This window comes from Choloepus didactylus, chromosome 3 (assembly GCF_015220235.1).
Source record: "Choloepus didactylus isolate mChoDid1 chromosome 3, mChoDid1.pri, whole genome shotgun sequence".
Classification (NCBI taxonomy): domain Eukaryota; kingdom Metazoa; phylum Chordata; class Mammalia; order Pilosa; family Megalonychidae; genus Choloepus; species Choloepus didactylus.
In genome coordinates this window covers 110,704,995-110,720,371 of record NC_051309.1, presented here as the reverse complement: position 1 = coordinate 110,720,371, position 15,377 = coordinate 110,704,995, and the positions used below count along the sequence as shown (strand labels likewise).

Here is a 15,377-nt window from a genome sequence, read left to right as displayed (position 1 = left end):
AGCTTCACTAACATAAATATTTTAAATGTTTGATATCTCAGGTGGTTTTTCAATCTGGAGCAATTAATGCATCATGGCCAGTATTAAGGTGAGTGAAAGATATCCCTTTCTTTATAAGGTGGGAGAAGGATGATATGTGTAAGGGGATATGAGAAAGAACAACTTGCATGGCTTTGCCCACAGAAGAATTTTAGATAAATTATTTTAGGAAGGAGTTTAGAGGAAAGCTGGGATTCTGTAAATGGATCATTTTAAAGCTAGGGTGACCATACTATTTGTGGTCAAACAAGGATCCTTTGAGAGTAAAAGGGAGCAATACTAATAATAGGCCAGTAATAATAGCATAAATCAGGACTATACTGGAAAATTAAGATGCCTGTTCACCTCACTTGAAACTCTGTTTCCAAGCAGACTTCAGAAAGTCTTCATGTACCACAAAAGATATACATACCCAATTTGAAGACAACAACCCTAGGTCACACATGGGAGCATCTGCTAATATTTATTCAGTGAATACCATGACCCAAGGATTGTATTATGTGCTTTATAGGCTTTATATTAGTTAATACTTACAACATGACTCTATATATGGATACTTTTATTGCTATTTTATAGATAAGGAAAATGAAGCATAGTGAAGAAGTAATGTGGCCAAGTCTATATGGTTAGTAAATGACTGGAACCTAAATCAGTCAGTTAGCAGAGTTTGAAGGCTCTGCTCTTTTAAACTATAATGAGGTTCTTCAATGGTGCCAGCAAACAGGCACAAAGTAAGGGAGCCTGGTGCTTTACCTGTCTTCATTACAAAAGACTTGTTTTGCCAATTCATCTTTTCATTCAAATTTTCATATTTATTCTACTTAATTTTTATATACTAAGATACTATTATGTACCAGGCTCTATGTTAGTATGTTAAAAAATACTGCAGTTAACGTGCTGGACAATAGGTTAGACCCTATTGTCAGAAAAAGCTCAGAAAAAGGCGGTGATATAATCAGGGTCACATAGCTAGAATGTGTGATGCCTTAGTTTTAACCTAGTTCTTTTGATTACAAGTTCCCAGAAACATGAGAATAAATGCTGTGGTAAAAGTAAAATTTCCTATAACAGTTCTATATCTCTTTCAATAGACTTGTATCACACATAACTTAAAGTTTCCCAGCAAATTTCCCAGCAAATTTCCTTGTTATAATATAATCTCTATCACTAAAATATCTCTACCTAACTCACCTTGACCATGAATACTGATAGATGAGGATTTTTGTTTGTTTGTTTTAGAGAAGATGTATGTTTACAGAAAAATAATGCATAAAATACAAAGTGCCCATATACTGCCCTATTTTTAACACCCTAGCTGGCATTAATTTTGTACATTTGCTACAATTGATGAAAGAACATTTTTATAATTGCACTAGTTATACTACATAGTGTACATTAGGGTTATCTGTTTGTTTTCTATAGTCCTATGTGGGTTTTGTTTTTGTTTTTGTTTTTAATTTTTTCCAGTAACATATAAACAAAAAATTTCCTCTTTTAACCACAGGCCAGTATATAATCCAGTGCTGTTAATTACATTCACAGTGTTGTGCTACCATGGCCATCATCCATTACCAAAACTTTTCCATTACCCCCAATAGAAATTCTGTACAACTGAAGCATTAATTCCCAATTCCCTAGCCCACCTGACCAATGGTAATCTACATTCTACTTTCTGACCCTATGGATTTCCTGATTCTAATTCTTTTCTTATCAGTGAATCATACAATATTTCTCCTTTTGTGTCTGACTTATTTTGCTCAACATTATGTCCTCAAGGTTCAACCATGTTGTCACGTGAATTAGGACTTCATTCACATTTATGGCTAATTAATATTCCATTGTGTATGTGTATTTATTTATCTATTCATCAGCTGATGGATTCTTGGGTTGCTTCACTGCAGGATACTGATTACGTGCTTCGACTTGGCGGGCCTGGGCTGGGGGACCTGATCAGCCCCTGGGGAGGGTGGTGGCCACGGGCGACAGCGCCCTCCACAGCCCCCCAGGCCTGGGAAAGTGAGGCCGGAGGCAGGCCCCATTTCCTCACCCAAAATACAACCGTTAGGTGAGGCTTGCCGGAGGGAACCGCCTTTTCCCCCACCCCCTTATCTTGCCCGCACACTCCCCGTTGCCAGTGCAACTCCCACCACCGCCAGTGCGCATGCACCGTTGCCAGAGCTACTCCCGCCCGCTGCAACAGCTTCCGCGTTCTCTCAGAACCAATCCTAGCCTTTCTCCCCTCAGCATTACCATTTAAGGCTCTTACACCCCCACTCCAACCCCGCCCTTCTTGCCAGCCTATATAACCTGTGCTCACCCCTGAATAAAGTTCCTTTTGTTCTACCCCCACTGGAGGAAGAGTGTCTTTCCTTTCCCTTCTCGCCGCCCTCCACACCTTGCACGCCACCGCCGGGGACCTGGCCAAGTCCCCCGCCTCGCCCTCGCCTCCGGGAAAGAGCCCCCGCCGCTGGTACCCTCAGAGCAGCACCGAGAGCTGAGGGTTCAGCAACCGGCCGCCATCCCCCCAGACGATTCAACTGCGACCGCACTTCACCATTTGGCAAATGTAAATAATGCTGCTGTGAACATTGGGGTGTAAATATCTGTTCAAGTCCCACTTTCAATACTTTTGAGTATGTACCTAGAAGTGTGATTGACAGCTTATAAGGTAATTCTATACTTCACTTTCTGAGTAACCACCAAGCTGTCTTCCACAGTGGCTGCACCAATTTGCATTCTCACCAACAATGAATAAATGGTCCTATACTCCACAGCTTCTTCGACACTTATAATATTCAAGTTTTTTTAGTAACAGTCATTCTAGAGGGTGTGAAATTATATCTCATTGTGGTTTTGATTTGCATTTTCTTAATAGCTAATGATATTGGGTATATTTTCATGTGCTTTTGGTCATTTGTTTATCTTCTTTGGAGAAATGTATTTTCAAGGCTTTTGCCCATTTTTAAATTGGATTGTATGTCTTTTTGTTGTTAAAGTATAGGATTTAATTATATATTCTGCATGTTAAATCCTTTTGAATATGTGGCTTCCAAATATTTTCTCCCATTGTGCAAGCTGTGTTTTTACTTTCATGATTAAGTCCTTTGAGGCCCAAAAGTTTTTCATTTTGATGATGTACCATTTATTTTTTTCTTTTATTGCTTGTGCTTTAGATGTAAACTCTAAGAAACCATTACCTAACACAAAGTCATGAAGATGCTTCCTTATGTTTTCTTCTAGGATTTTTAGAGTTCTGATACTTATATTTAGGTTTTTGACACATTTTGAGTTGATTTTTGTATATAGTGTAAAGTAGAGGTCACTTGATTCTTTTGCATATATACATTTAGTATTCCCAGCAGAATTGAAGAGACAATTCTTTCTTAATTGAGTGGACATGGAACCCTTGTCAAAAATCAGTAGATCATAAAAATGAAGGTTGATTTCTGAACTCTTAATTTGTTTCCATTGATCTTCAGGTCTGTCCTTGTACCAGTGCCCTGCTGTTTTGTTTACTGTAGCTTTGTAATAGGCTTTAATATGAGGAAGGTTAAGTCCTCCAACTTTATTCTTCTTTTAAAAGATGGATTTTGCTATTTGGAGTCCTGTATCCTAGCATTTATTTTTGATAATAGGCTTCTCCACTTCTGCAAAAAGGCTGTTGGAATTTTGATTGGGATAGCATTAAATACATAAATCACTTTGGGTAGAATTCATATCTAAACAATATTTAGCCTTCCAATCCATGAATACAGAATGCCTTTTCATTTATTTAGGTCTTTGATTTCTTTTAGCAATGTCTTGTAGTTTTTTGCATAAAGTCCTTTTCATCCTTCGTTACATTTTTTTAAAGTTATTTGATTCATTTAACTATTAAATGGAATTTTTCTTGATTTCATCTTCAGTTTCTTCACTAATGTTGTATAGAAGCACTATAGATTTATACCTGTTGATCTTGTACCCTGTTACTTTGCTGAAATTCATTCATTAGTTTTAGTTGTGGATGTTTCAGGATTTGTTGTAGATTTTTCAGGATTTTCTGCATTTAAGATCATGTAATCTGCAAAGAGGGAAATTTTCACTTCTTCCTTTCCAATTTGGATGTCACTCATTACTTTTTCCTGCCTCACTGATCTGCAGAGAACTTCCAGGACAATGTTGAATAACAATGGTGACAGTGATCACCCTTGCTTTTTCCTAACTTACAGGGAAACTTTCTGTCTTTCACCATTGAGTAAAATGTTAGCTGTGTGTTTTTTTGTATATATCCTTAATCAAAGTGAGGAAGTTTCTTTCTATTCTTAGCTTTCTAAGCATTTTTATCAAGAAGGGGTGCTGGGACTTCTGGAAGATGGCAACTAGGAAAGACAGGGCAAAAAAATATCTCTGTGAAAAATACTAGATAAAAGCCAGGAAGTGACCCAGAACATCAGTTCCAGCAATGCAACAGCTGGACAAGGTCTACTAAATCCACAGAGACCGTGCACTTGGTGAAACCAGGAGTCTGCATTCTGAAATAAGTGAGTAAGCCTACTGAATATCTGGCAGCCACACTGTGGTGTGGGAAAACTGTGGGTTGGCATCTGGAGTCAGGCTAGTTCTTTTTTAAAAAACCCAAAAGTGTCTGCAGATACAGCGCGAGAACCACGCAGGGAAGCATGGCAGGAACAGGCTGTGCCAATGCCTCAATATCTGGTGTGGATGACAGCCTTTCATGCACCTGCTGCTAATTGTCTCAGAGCGAGGAAGGCAGAGGTGAGCCAAAAGGGGAAAAAAAAACATGCACCTTACAGCCATCTTCCCGATGGGCTGGGAACTCTACTGCCCGATGCTGGTGCCACAGCCCAGAGCCACACCAAAAAATCCAGTGTGACAGGAAGTGTTTCCAGCAACACACACATGCCACAATAGCAGGCATGGACAATAGCCTTTTATGCATCCACAGCCAATTGTTCCAGAGCTAGGAAGGTGGAGCTGTGTGAAAAGGGGGAAATTAACACACCCCACACAGCCATCCTTACAGAAGCTTAGGAACACCTCTACATGGCCAGTGGCCCAGAACTTCCCTTGGTGGACAGTGCTCACCTATGATGTAGCACAGCCTTCCCCCAACAGAGGCCCTAGGAGCACACGGCTTGGAAGAGGGACCCACTCAGAAATCCCAGGTACCATATGCCAACACCAAAGACTTGTGGGTCAGCGCCAGAGACAATCTGTGGTGAGACTGAACTGAAGGTTTAGACTCTTGAAACAGCCTTAAATCTCCAGGAACACCTGGGAGGTTTGATTATTAAAGTTGCCCTCACTCCCTATCTGCTCAGACACGCCCCACATTCAGGGCGGACAACATCAACAACACACCCAAACTTGGTGCAACAATTGGAGCCCTACAAGAACCAGACCCCCACACACCACAAAGACAAAGTTGGGGAGAACTGCCTTGAGGGGAAAAGGTGGCTCATGGATGCCACCTGCTGGTTAGTTAGAGAAAGTGTACACCACCAAGCTGTAAATCTGACAAATTAGAGATTAGTCTTTGAATTGGCCTACATATCTTAAAAGAACCCTATCAAGTTAAGCAAATGCCAAGAGGCCAAAGACAACAGAAAATTTTAAAGAATAGGAAAAAAAATAGATGATATGGATAACCCAAACCCAAACACCCAAATCAAAAGATCAGAGGAGATGCAGTACTTGGAGCAATTAATCAAAGAACTAAAGACAAAGCATGATAGCATGCCACAGCATATAAAGGACATGAAGAGCATGGCACAGGATATAAAGGACATGAAGAAGACCCTAGAAGAGCATAAAGATGAATTTTCAAGAGTAAATAAAGAAATAGATGATCTTATGGAAATAAAAGAAACTGGTAACCAAATTAAAAAGATTCTGGATACCCATAGAACAAGATTAGAGGAAGCTCAACAACAAATCAGTGACCTGGAGGAGGAAAAAATGGGAAATGAAAGAACAAAAAAAGGAATGAGGACAAAAATTGAAAAAATTGAAATGGACATCAGGGATATGATAGATAAAATAAAACATCCAAATATAAGGCTCATTGATGTCCCAGAAGAGGGAGAGAAGGGTAAAGGTTCTAGAAGGAGGATTCAAAGAAATTGTTGGGGAAAACTTCCCAAACCTTCTACACAATATAAATACACAAAGCAAAAATGCCCAGGGAACTCCAAATAGAATAAATCCAAGTAAACCCACTCCAAGACATACTCTGATCAGACTCTCAAATACTGAAGAGAAAGAGCAAGTTCTCAAAGCAGCAAGAGAAAAGCAACTCACCACAAACAAAGGAAACAACATAAGATTAAATAGTGACTACTCAGTGGCCACTATGGAGGTGAGAAGGCAGTGGCACAACATATTTAAAATTCTGAGAGAGAATAATTTCCAAACAAGAATACTTTATCCAGCAAAGCTCTCCTTCAAATTTGAGGGAGAGCTTAAATTTTTCACTGACAAACAAACGCTGAGAGATTTTGCTAACAAAAGACCTTCCCTACTTGAGATATGAAAGGGAACCCTACTGACAGGGAAACAAAGAAAGGAGAGAGAGATACGGAGAAAGGTTCAGTAATACATTGTTGGATTCAATATGCTAATATTTTGTTGGGAATTTTAGCATCTATATTCATAAGAGATATTCATTTGTAGTTTTCCTTTCTTGTAATGTCTTTATCTGGTTTTATCATCAGGGTAATGCTGGGACTTGTGTAACTTCTCCCCCCTTTAGTCTCATCAAATATATAATTGGGTTTAAACAATAGGTGCTACCTCATTAGGTTATTATGCAGGTTAAACCACTAAATACATGTAAAGCACCTATGACAGAGCTGAGTACATAATCAGTACTAAATATATATATTTTTTGAAGTATTGCTTTCTTGGAAGTAAATTCTACATGGTTACAATTCAGTATACAATTACTGTGTTGATGGATTTCACTTGTTAAATGTTTATGACTTTTTCTTTGTTGTTTGTAAAGTGATTCACTTATCATCTTTTTTGTATATCCTGTTCTTGTCCACCTTTGGTTTCAGGGTTCAGCTAACTTCCAAAAGCAAGGTGAATAGCCATCCATCTTTTTCTATGTTCAGGAAGTATTTATATAATATAGAAAATCATCTGGGCCTGGCACCTATTTTTGTATTAGTTATATATTGCTGTGTAACAAATTATCCCCAATATTTAATGGTTTAAAACAACAAACATCTATCACCTCATAATTTCTGTAGATCAAGGAACTAAGCATGGATCTCTCACAGGCTGCAATCAAGGTGTTGGCTGGGATTTCAGTCATCTTAGGGCTATCTAGGGGGAGGATACATTTCCAACTTCACTCACATGGCTGCTGGCAAGATGCAGTTTCCTGTGGGTTGTCTGACTCAAGACCTCAGTTCTTCACAGGCTGTTGGCCAGAGGCCCCCTCAGTTCCTTGACACATGGAACTCTCCCCAGGGCAGCTCATAACTTGGCAACTGGCTTCACTAAGGGAAAGAATCATGTAGCAAAAGAGGAGTGACTGTTTTGTAATCTAACCTTGAAAGTAATATCGCATCACTTTTGGTGCAGTCTATTGGCTAGAAGAAGTGAGTTGCTAGTCCAGCCACCCTCAAAGGGAGGAGATTACACAAGGGTGTGAATACCAGTAGGTGCTATTATGGCCATTTTAGAGGCTGCCTGCAACAAATTTTAAAGGTAGATCTTTGACTACCCTTCCACTTTCTTCTATGGCTATTGGTCTGTACTAGGCCATACCTTTTTTTACACAATTTTGGTAATTTATGATTGCCTACCAAATAATTATGTTTCAGTTTTGAAAATTTATTTGTTAAAAAATCTAATCCAGAGCTAAAGTTTATTCCTATCATTATTTATGTCTCCTCTCTCTTTTTCTTTGTCAGAAAAACATTTGTCTAATTTGTTGGTCATTGTAAAGAAGCAGTTTTTTGTGTATTGCTCATCTCTATTTTTTGTATTTTCTTTCATTGATTTCTGATTTTTTAAATTACTTCCTTTTACTTTTATTTCAGCTTATTTTGTGTGCTTTCACCTAGATTCTTGAAAGCTTGGTTTCTTTGTTTTCAATTTTGATTTCTAATAAATGCATTTAAGGCCATGCATTTTCCTCTGAGTACTAGTTTGGCTACACCCCAGAGTACTAGTTTGGCTACACCCCACTGGTTTTGATATGTAGAGCTCTTATTGCTTTTCATTTTACAATGATTTTTAATTTCCATTTTAATTGATTTCTCCTTAACTAGATTAAAAGTGCAGAGCCCCACCTTCCTTATTTCCACAGGCATAGATTTTAAACCATCCTCTTTTGTTGTCCTTGTTGTTAAACTGTAATTTTATTGCCCTGTGGTTAATGTGGTCCTAGATGATTTTTTCTTTTAATTTTTATTCAAATAACATATGTATGGTCTAAAATCCTCCAATTGACATATACAATTCTGTACTATTAATTATGTTTGCAATTTTGTGTTACCATCACCACCACCTATTACCAAAATTTTACAATAAACCCAAAGAGAAACTTTGTACAATTTGAGCATTAACTCTCCATTCTCTACCTCCAACCTAGCCCCTGGTAACCTGCATTCTAGATTCTGATTCTGTGAGTTTGCTTATTCTAATTATTTCTTATCAGTGAGATCATAAAGTATTCATACTTTTGTGACTGGCTTATTTCACGCAACCTGACATCTTCAAGGCTCATCTATGTTCTTGCAGGCATCAGAACTTTATTCTTTTTTAATGCTGAGTAGTGTCCCATTGTGTGTATATACCATGATTTGTATACACATTCATCAGTTGATGGACACTTGGGTTGCTTCCATTTTTTTGGCAATGTGAATGATGCTGTTGTGAACATCAGTGCACAAACATCTGTTCATGTCCCTGCTGGGTCACATGGTAATTCTATACCTAGCTTTCTGAGGAACTGTCAAACCATCTTCCACAGCAGCTGCATCATTTTACATTTCCATTGGCAATGATTGTTCCTATTTCTCCACATCCTCCCCAACACTTAAAATTTTCTTGTTTTTAACTAGTAGCCATTCTCATCGATGTGAGATGGTATCTCATTGTGGTTCTGATTTGCATGTCCCTAGTAGCTAATGATATTGAGCATCTTTTCATGTGGTTTTTGGCCATTTGTGTGTCCCCTTTGGAGAAATGTCTATTCAAGTCTTTTGCTCATTTTTTAAATTGAGTTGTTTATCTTTTTATTGTTGAGTTGTAGGATTTCTTTATACGTGCTGGATATTAAACCCTTATTGGATATGTAGTTTCCAGATATTTTCTACCATTGCGTAGCTTCTTTTTTCACTTTCATGATAAACCTTTTGATGCATAAAAGTTTTTAACTTTGATGAGGTCCCATTTAACTATTGTTTTCTTTTGGTGCTTGTGGTTAAGTGTAAATTCTACAAAACCATTGTCTAACACAAGATCCTGAAGATATTTCCCTATTTTTTTTCTGGAGTTTGATAGTCCTGGTTTTTATATTTTGGTCTTTGATCCATTTTGAGTTAATTTTTGTGTATGGTGTGAGAGAAGGGTCCTTTTTTTTTTGGCATATGGATATCCAGTTATCATAGTACCATGTGTTGAAGAGATTATTCTTTCCCAACTGAGTGGACTTTGCAGTCTTGTCAAAAATAAATTGGCCAAAAAAAAAAAAAAAAAGTAAATGAACAGTGGGTGGGAGGAAGGGAATGGGATGTTTGGGATGTTCTTTTTTTATTTTAATCTTTACATATTTTTTGATAATGAAAATATTCAAACTTTGATTGTGGTGATAAATGCACAACTATATGAAAATACTGTTAACAACTGATTGTACACTTTGAATGATTGTATGTTATGTGATTATATCTCAATAAAATTGCATTAAAAAATCAAGAAAAAAAAAAAAAAGAAGCGGTGCTGGATGTCCCCTTGAGGGACTGGAGAAAAATGTGAAAATATTAAACTTCCCTATCTGGGAAATTCCCAACATTCTTGCAAATATTAGGGACTCTGAATTTAATAAGTTAAGTCCCACCCCTCTTCCTTCTTGCCTGCATGATTTCTACTGAGAAATCTGCACAGTCTTATCAAGCTTCCTTTGTATGTGATGGATCACTTTTTTCTTGCTGCTTTCAGGATTCTCTCTTTATCCATGATGTTTGATAATCTGATTATTAAGTATCTTGGCATAGGCCTATTCAGATCTTTTCTGTTTGGGGTATGCTGAGATTCTTGGAACCATAATTTTCTGTCTTTCATAAAGATGGGAAATTTTCATTGATTATTTCCTCTTTTAATGTTTCTGCCCCTTTTCCCTTCTTTTCTCCTTCTGGGACACCAATGACACATACATTCCTGCATTTCATTTTGTCCTTAAGTTCCCAGAGTTGTTGCTCATTATTTTCCATTCTTTTTTCTATCTGTTCTTTTGTGTGTAGCAGGTGCCTTATTCTCCAGTTCCTGAGTATTTTATTCTACCTCTTGACATCTCCTGTTGTATGTTTCCATTGTGTCTTTCATCTCTTGTGTTGTGCCTTTCATTTCCATTGATTCTGCCAGTTGTTTTTACAAACTTTCAATTTCTACCTCATGTACGCAGTGTTTTCATTATATGTTTCATTTCTTTTGCCATATCTTCCCTAAACTTTTTGAATTGATTTAGACTCTACTACCTGCCTTCCATTCATAACTGGATGCCAGAGCCTTGGACTATGAAATATTTAAGATACTGAAAAACAAAAATCATCAACCAAGAATCCTATATCCAGCAAAACTCTCCTTCAAATATGAGGGAGAGCGTAAAATATTCTCTGACAAACAATGACAGAGTTTGTGAACAAGATTCCTGCTCTACAGGAAATACTAAAGGAAGCACTGCAGACGGGAAAATACAGGAGTGAGAGATTTGGAAAACAATTTTGGGAGATAGTATCACAGCAATGTAACTACACTGAACAAAGATGACTGTGAACATGGTTGAAAGAGGAAGGTTGGGACCATGTGGACACCAGAATGAAAGATGGAAGATAAAGACTGGGACTGTATAACTCAGTGAAACCTAGGGTGCTCAATGACTGTAATAGAAGATACAAAAATGTTTTTACATGAGGTAGAAAAAAATAAACTCAACATTGCAAGGTGTTAAAAAAAGGGTGGGATGGGGGAAAATACAATCAATGCAAACTAGAGACTATAGTTAACAGAAACATTGTATTATGCTTCCTTTAATATAACAAAGGCAATATACCAAAGCTAAATGCATATGGGAGGTACATAAAGGAAGGGTATGGGACTCCTGGCATTGATGATGTTGTCTAATTCTTTATTCTACTTTAGTTTAATGCTATCTTTCCTTTTGTTGCTCTCTGGTTGTCATGTTTTTTTTTCTCTCTCTTTCTCTCTCTTTTTCTTTTTCTTTTTTCTCTCTACCTTCTTTGACTCTTCCTCCTTCTTTGTGGAAGAAATGAAGATGCCCTTATATAGAAAGTGGTGATGGTGGTGGGTACATAAATATGTGGCTATACAGGGAACCACTGATTGTTTACTTAGGAGAGAATGTATAGTATGTGAACAAAACCATCTTAAAAAAATGGGTTGATGAAGAAACCTTGAGTGCACTATATTGAGTGGAATAAGACAGACACATAAGGACAAATGTTGCAGGGTCTCATTGATATGAACTAATTATAATATGTAAACTCATAGACATGAAATATGTGTTACCAGGATATAGAACGAGGCTAAAGAATGGGGAGTGGTTGCTTATTATGAGCAGAATATTCAACTAGGGTGAACTTAAATGTTTGGAAATGGACAGAGGTGATGGCAGCATGTTGTGAGAATAATTAACAGTGCTGATTTGTGTGCGAAGGTGGTATAAAATGTAAGCTCAGAGTCATGGATGTCACCAGAAGGAAAGTTTGAGGTTAAAAGAAGGGAATGTATAAAACAGTGAATCTTGGGGTGGACAATGTCCATGATTAACTGTAGAAATATTAGAAATCTCTCTCATGAACTAGAACAAATGTATGACACTATAACTAGAAGTTAATAATAGCAGGGCATATAGGAAAAAAATATATACCTATTGCAAACTATATACTACAATTAGTAGTATTTTAACATTCTTTCATCAACAGTAACAAATGTACTATCTCAAAACTATGAATCAGTAATGGAGGAGGGGGTTAGGGGTATGGGAGGATTTGAGTTTCCCTTTTTTTGTCTTTATTTCTTTTCTGGAGTAATGAAAATGTTCTAAAAATTCAAAAAATTTAATTGTGGTGATGGATGCACAGCTGTATGATGGTACTATGGGCAACTGATTGTACACTTTGGATCTTTGAAAAATTGTATGGTTTGTGATCAATCTCAATAAAAAAATGAGGGAGAGATTAAAATATTTTCAGACAAAAAGACACTGAGAGTTTGTGAATAAGAAACCTGCACTACAAGAAATACCAAAGGGAGTGCTACAGGCTGATAGGAAAAGAAAGGAGAGAAAGGCTTGGAGAAGAGTGTAGAAATGAAGACTATCAGGAAAGGTAAAAGTAGAGAGAGAAAAAAATAAGATATGACATATGAAATCCAAAAGACAAAATGGTAGAAGAAAGCACTGATTCTACAGTAATAACACTAAATGTTAATGGGTTAAACTCCCCAATTAAAAGACGTGGGCTGGCAGAATGGATTTAAAAACAGGACCCATCTCTATGATGTGGACAAGAAATTCATTTTAGACATAAGGACAAAAATAGTCTGAAAATGAAACATTGGAAAAATATATTTTATGCCAACAACAACAAGAATAGAGGGGGAGTAGCTATATTAATGTCAGAAAAATAGACTTCAAATATAAAACAATCAAAAGAGACAAACAGGGACACTATAAAATTAATTAAAGGGCCAATTCATCAAGAAAACATAACAATCATAAGTATTTATGTACCGAGCCAGACTGCCCCAACATACATGAAGCAAATAGTGACAATACTGAAGGGAGAGCTAGATGCCTCTACAATAATAGTTGGATACTTCAATACACTGCTCTCATCAATGGATAGAACAGTTAGACAGAGGATCAATAAGGAAACAGAGATGTTGAATTTTATTATAAATGAGCTAGACTTGACAGTTATTTATAGAACACTACACCCCGCAACAGCAGGATGTGCATTTTTCTCAAATGCTCATGGATCATTCTCTAGTATAGACCACATGTTGGGTCACAAAGCAAGTCTCAACAAATTTTATAATATTGATGTTATACAAAACACTTTCTTGGATCATAATGGAATGAAATTGGAAATCAGTAACAGGCAGAAGGTCAGAAAATTCACAAATATATGGAAGCTAAACAACACACTCTTAGACAACCAGTGGGTAAAGGAAGAAATTACAAGAGAAATTATCTGTAAACACCTCAAGGAAGATGATCATGAAAACACAGCATATTAAAACTTATGGGATGCAGCAAAGGCAGTGCTGAGAGGGAATTTATTGCTCTAAATGCCTATATTAAAAAAGAGCAAAAATTGACAAATTAACTGTTCATCTGGAGGAACCAGAGAAACAACAGCAAACTAACCTCAAAGCAAACAGTAGGAAAGAAACAAAGATTAGGGCAGAAATAAATGAAACTGAGAACAGGAAAACAATAGAGAGAAGCAATAAAACCAGAAGTTGGTTCTTTGAAAAAATCAATAAAATTGATGGATCCTTAGCTAGGCTAACCAAAAAAAATGGGGGAGAGGGAAAGAGGGGGAGAGAGAGAGAGTGAGAGAGAGAGATTGGATGCAAATAAATGCAATCAGAAATGGGAAAGGGGACATAACTACTGACCCCACAGAAATGAAGACACTGAGAAGATACTATGCATAACTATATGCTGATAAGCTAGACAACTTAGACAAAATGGATAACTTCATACAAAAGCATGAACAATGAACATCAGTCATCAAAAACCTCCCCAAGACCAGATGGCTTCATATGTGAATTCTACCAAGCATTCAAGAAATAATTAGTACAGGAGAAATTGTATGAAGGTAGAATCTATGGGGGATTTAGTAATCATTGGATTATGTAGGTGCTCGAGCATATATCTGAGAAGATGATGGTGCCATTCAAGGATACAAGCTGAGGAGGAAGAGCCAGTTTGAGAAGAGAAAGAGAAGGGAGAAAGACAAAGGGAAAAAAGGAAGAGAAAAAGAGAGAAAAGGAGCCAAAAAAGCCTGCAAAGTCTCTTACAACAGAAAAAGTACAGAGGAAAGAAGACAAGCAATTGGAGGGTAAAAAAAAGTACCAGACCTACAAAAGCTGCAGAGCCCACTGTTGGTCTTTTAGGACTCAATGGCCCTTCTGAGGCTCCAGTGACCAATGGGAACATGACCATGATTCCAACCTTGAATGATATTCTGGACATCTTTGGGCCAATGATTTCTAATCGCTTGCCTCAAACTGTCATCCCCAGAGCTCAGGGATACCAACTGTACTGACAGCTGCCACCCTATCTAAAGTAGCACCTGGGGATCTGGTTCTGTTCACTGAGCAAATTACAAAATCAGTATAAAGAAATGATTCTCCAAAGACTCCATCTTTTCTCTGTATGGTACAGGAATCATTCAGCAGCAGAATACTACTGGTGTGTTTGTGGGACCTGCAAATATGCCATTTACCTCACAAGCCCTGACTGCATTTCAAGGTTTTCCAACAATGGGAGTACCTGTGCCTGCAGCTCCTGGCCTTATGGGAAATGTGATGGGACAGAGTGCAAGCCTGATGGTGGATGTGCCCATGCCCAATGCGTTTATGAGAAAAGCACAAACTGGTGTGTAGCCACTTCCTCAAAATGTTTTTGGACCCCAAGGAGGAATGGTGGGACAGATGGGTGCACTCCAGTGTAAGTTTGTTCTGCCACAAGTTCAGCAGCCCTGGTGGAGCCTCTTGCAGATGAGCCAGCAAATGGCCAGCATGAATAGCAATAGTGCAAACCCTGCTGTGGATTTTGGCCAGCCTCCCAGCACAACAGCAAGATAGTCTTGAAACTCATCAGGTCAGACTCTCAGCACACAACTGTGGAAATGAAAACTGCAAAATGAGTTTCATCCAGAACTACTACCTGACATTCCATGCTAAAATGCACCTAGTTCCCCTGTTTATTCATGTACATATTTTTTTTTCTTTCTCTGTTCACTCATGTTGAGAATTATCTGATTGACTGTGTTGGTCCATACTGATTAAATTTTATGTGATGAGAAGGAGGTTGAGAAACCATCATATGTCAAGAGCAGATTTGCTCATAT

The 15,377-nt window shown here is 37.6% G+C and overlaps 1 pseudogene; it reads left to right on the top strand.

The window, feature by feature from the left end:
* Nucleotides 1-733: 733 nt before the first annotated feature.
* On the top strand, nt 734-15,159 carry LOC119530385 (annotated as a pseudogene).
* Nucleotides 15,160-15,377: the final 218 nt, after the last annotated feature.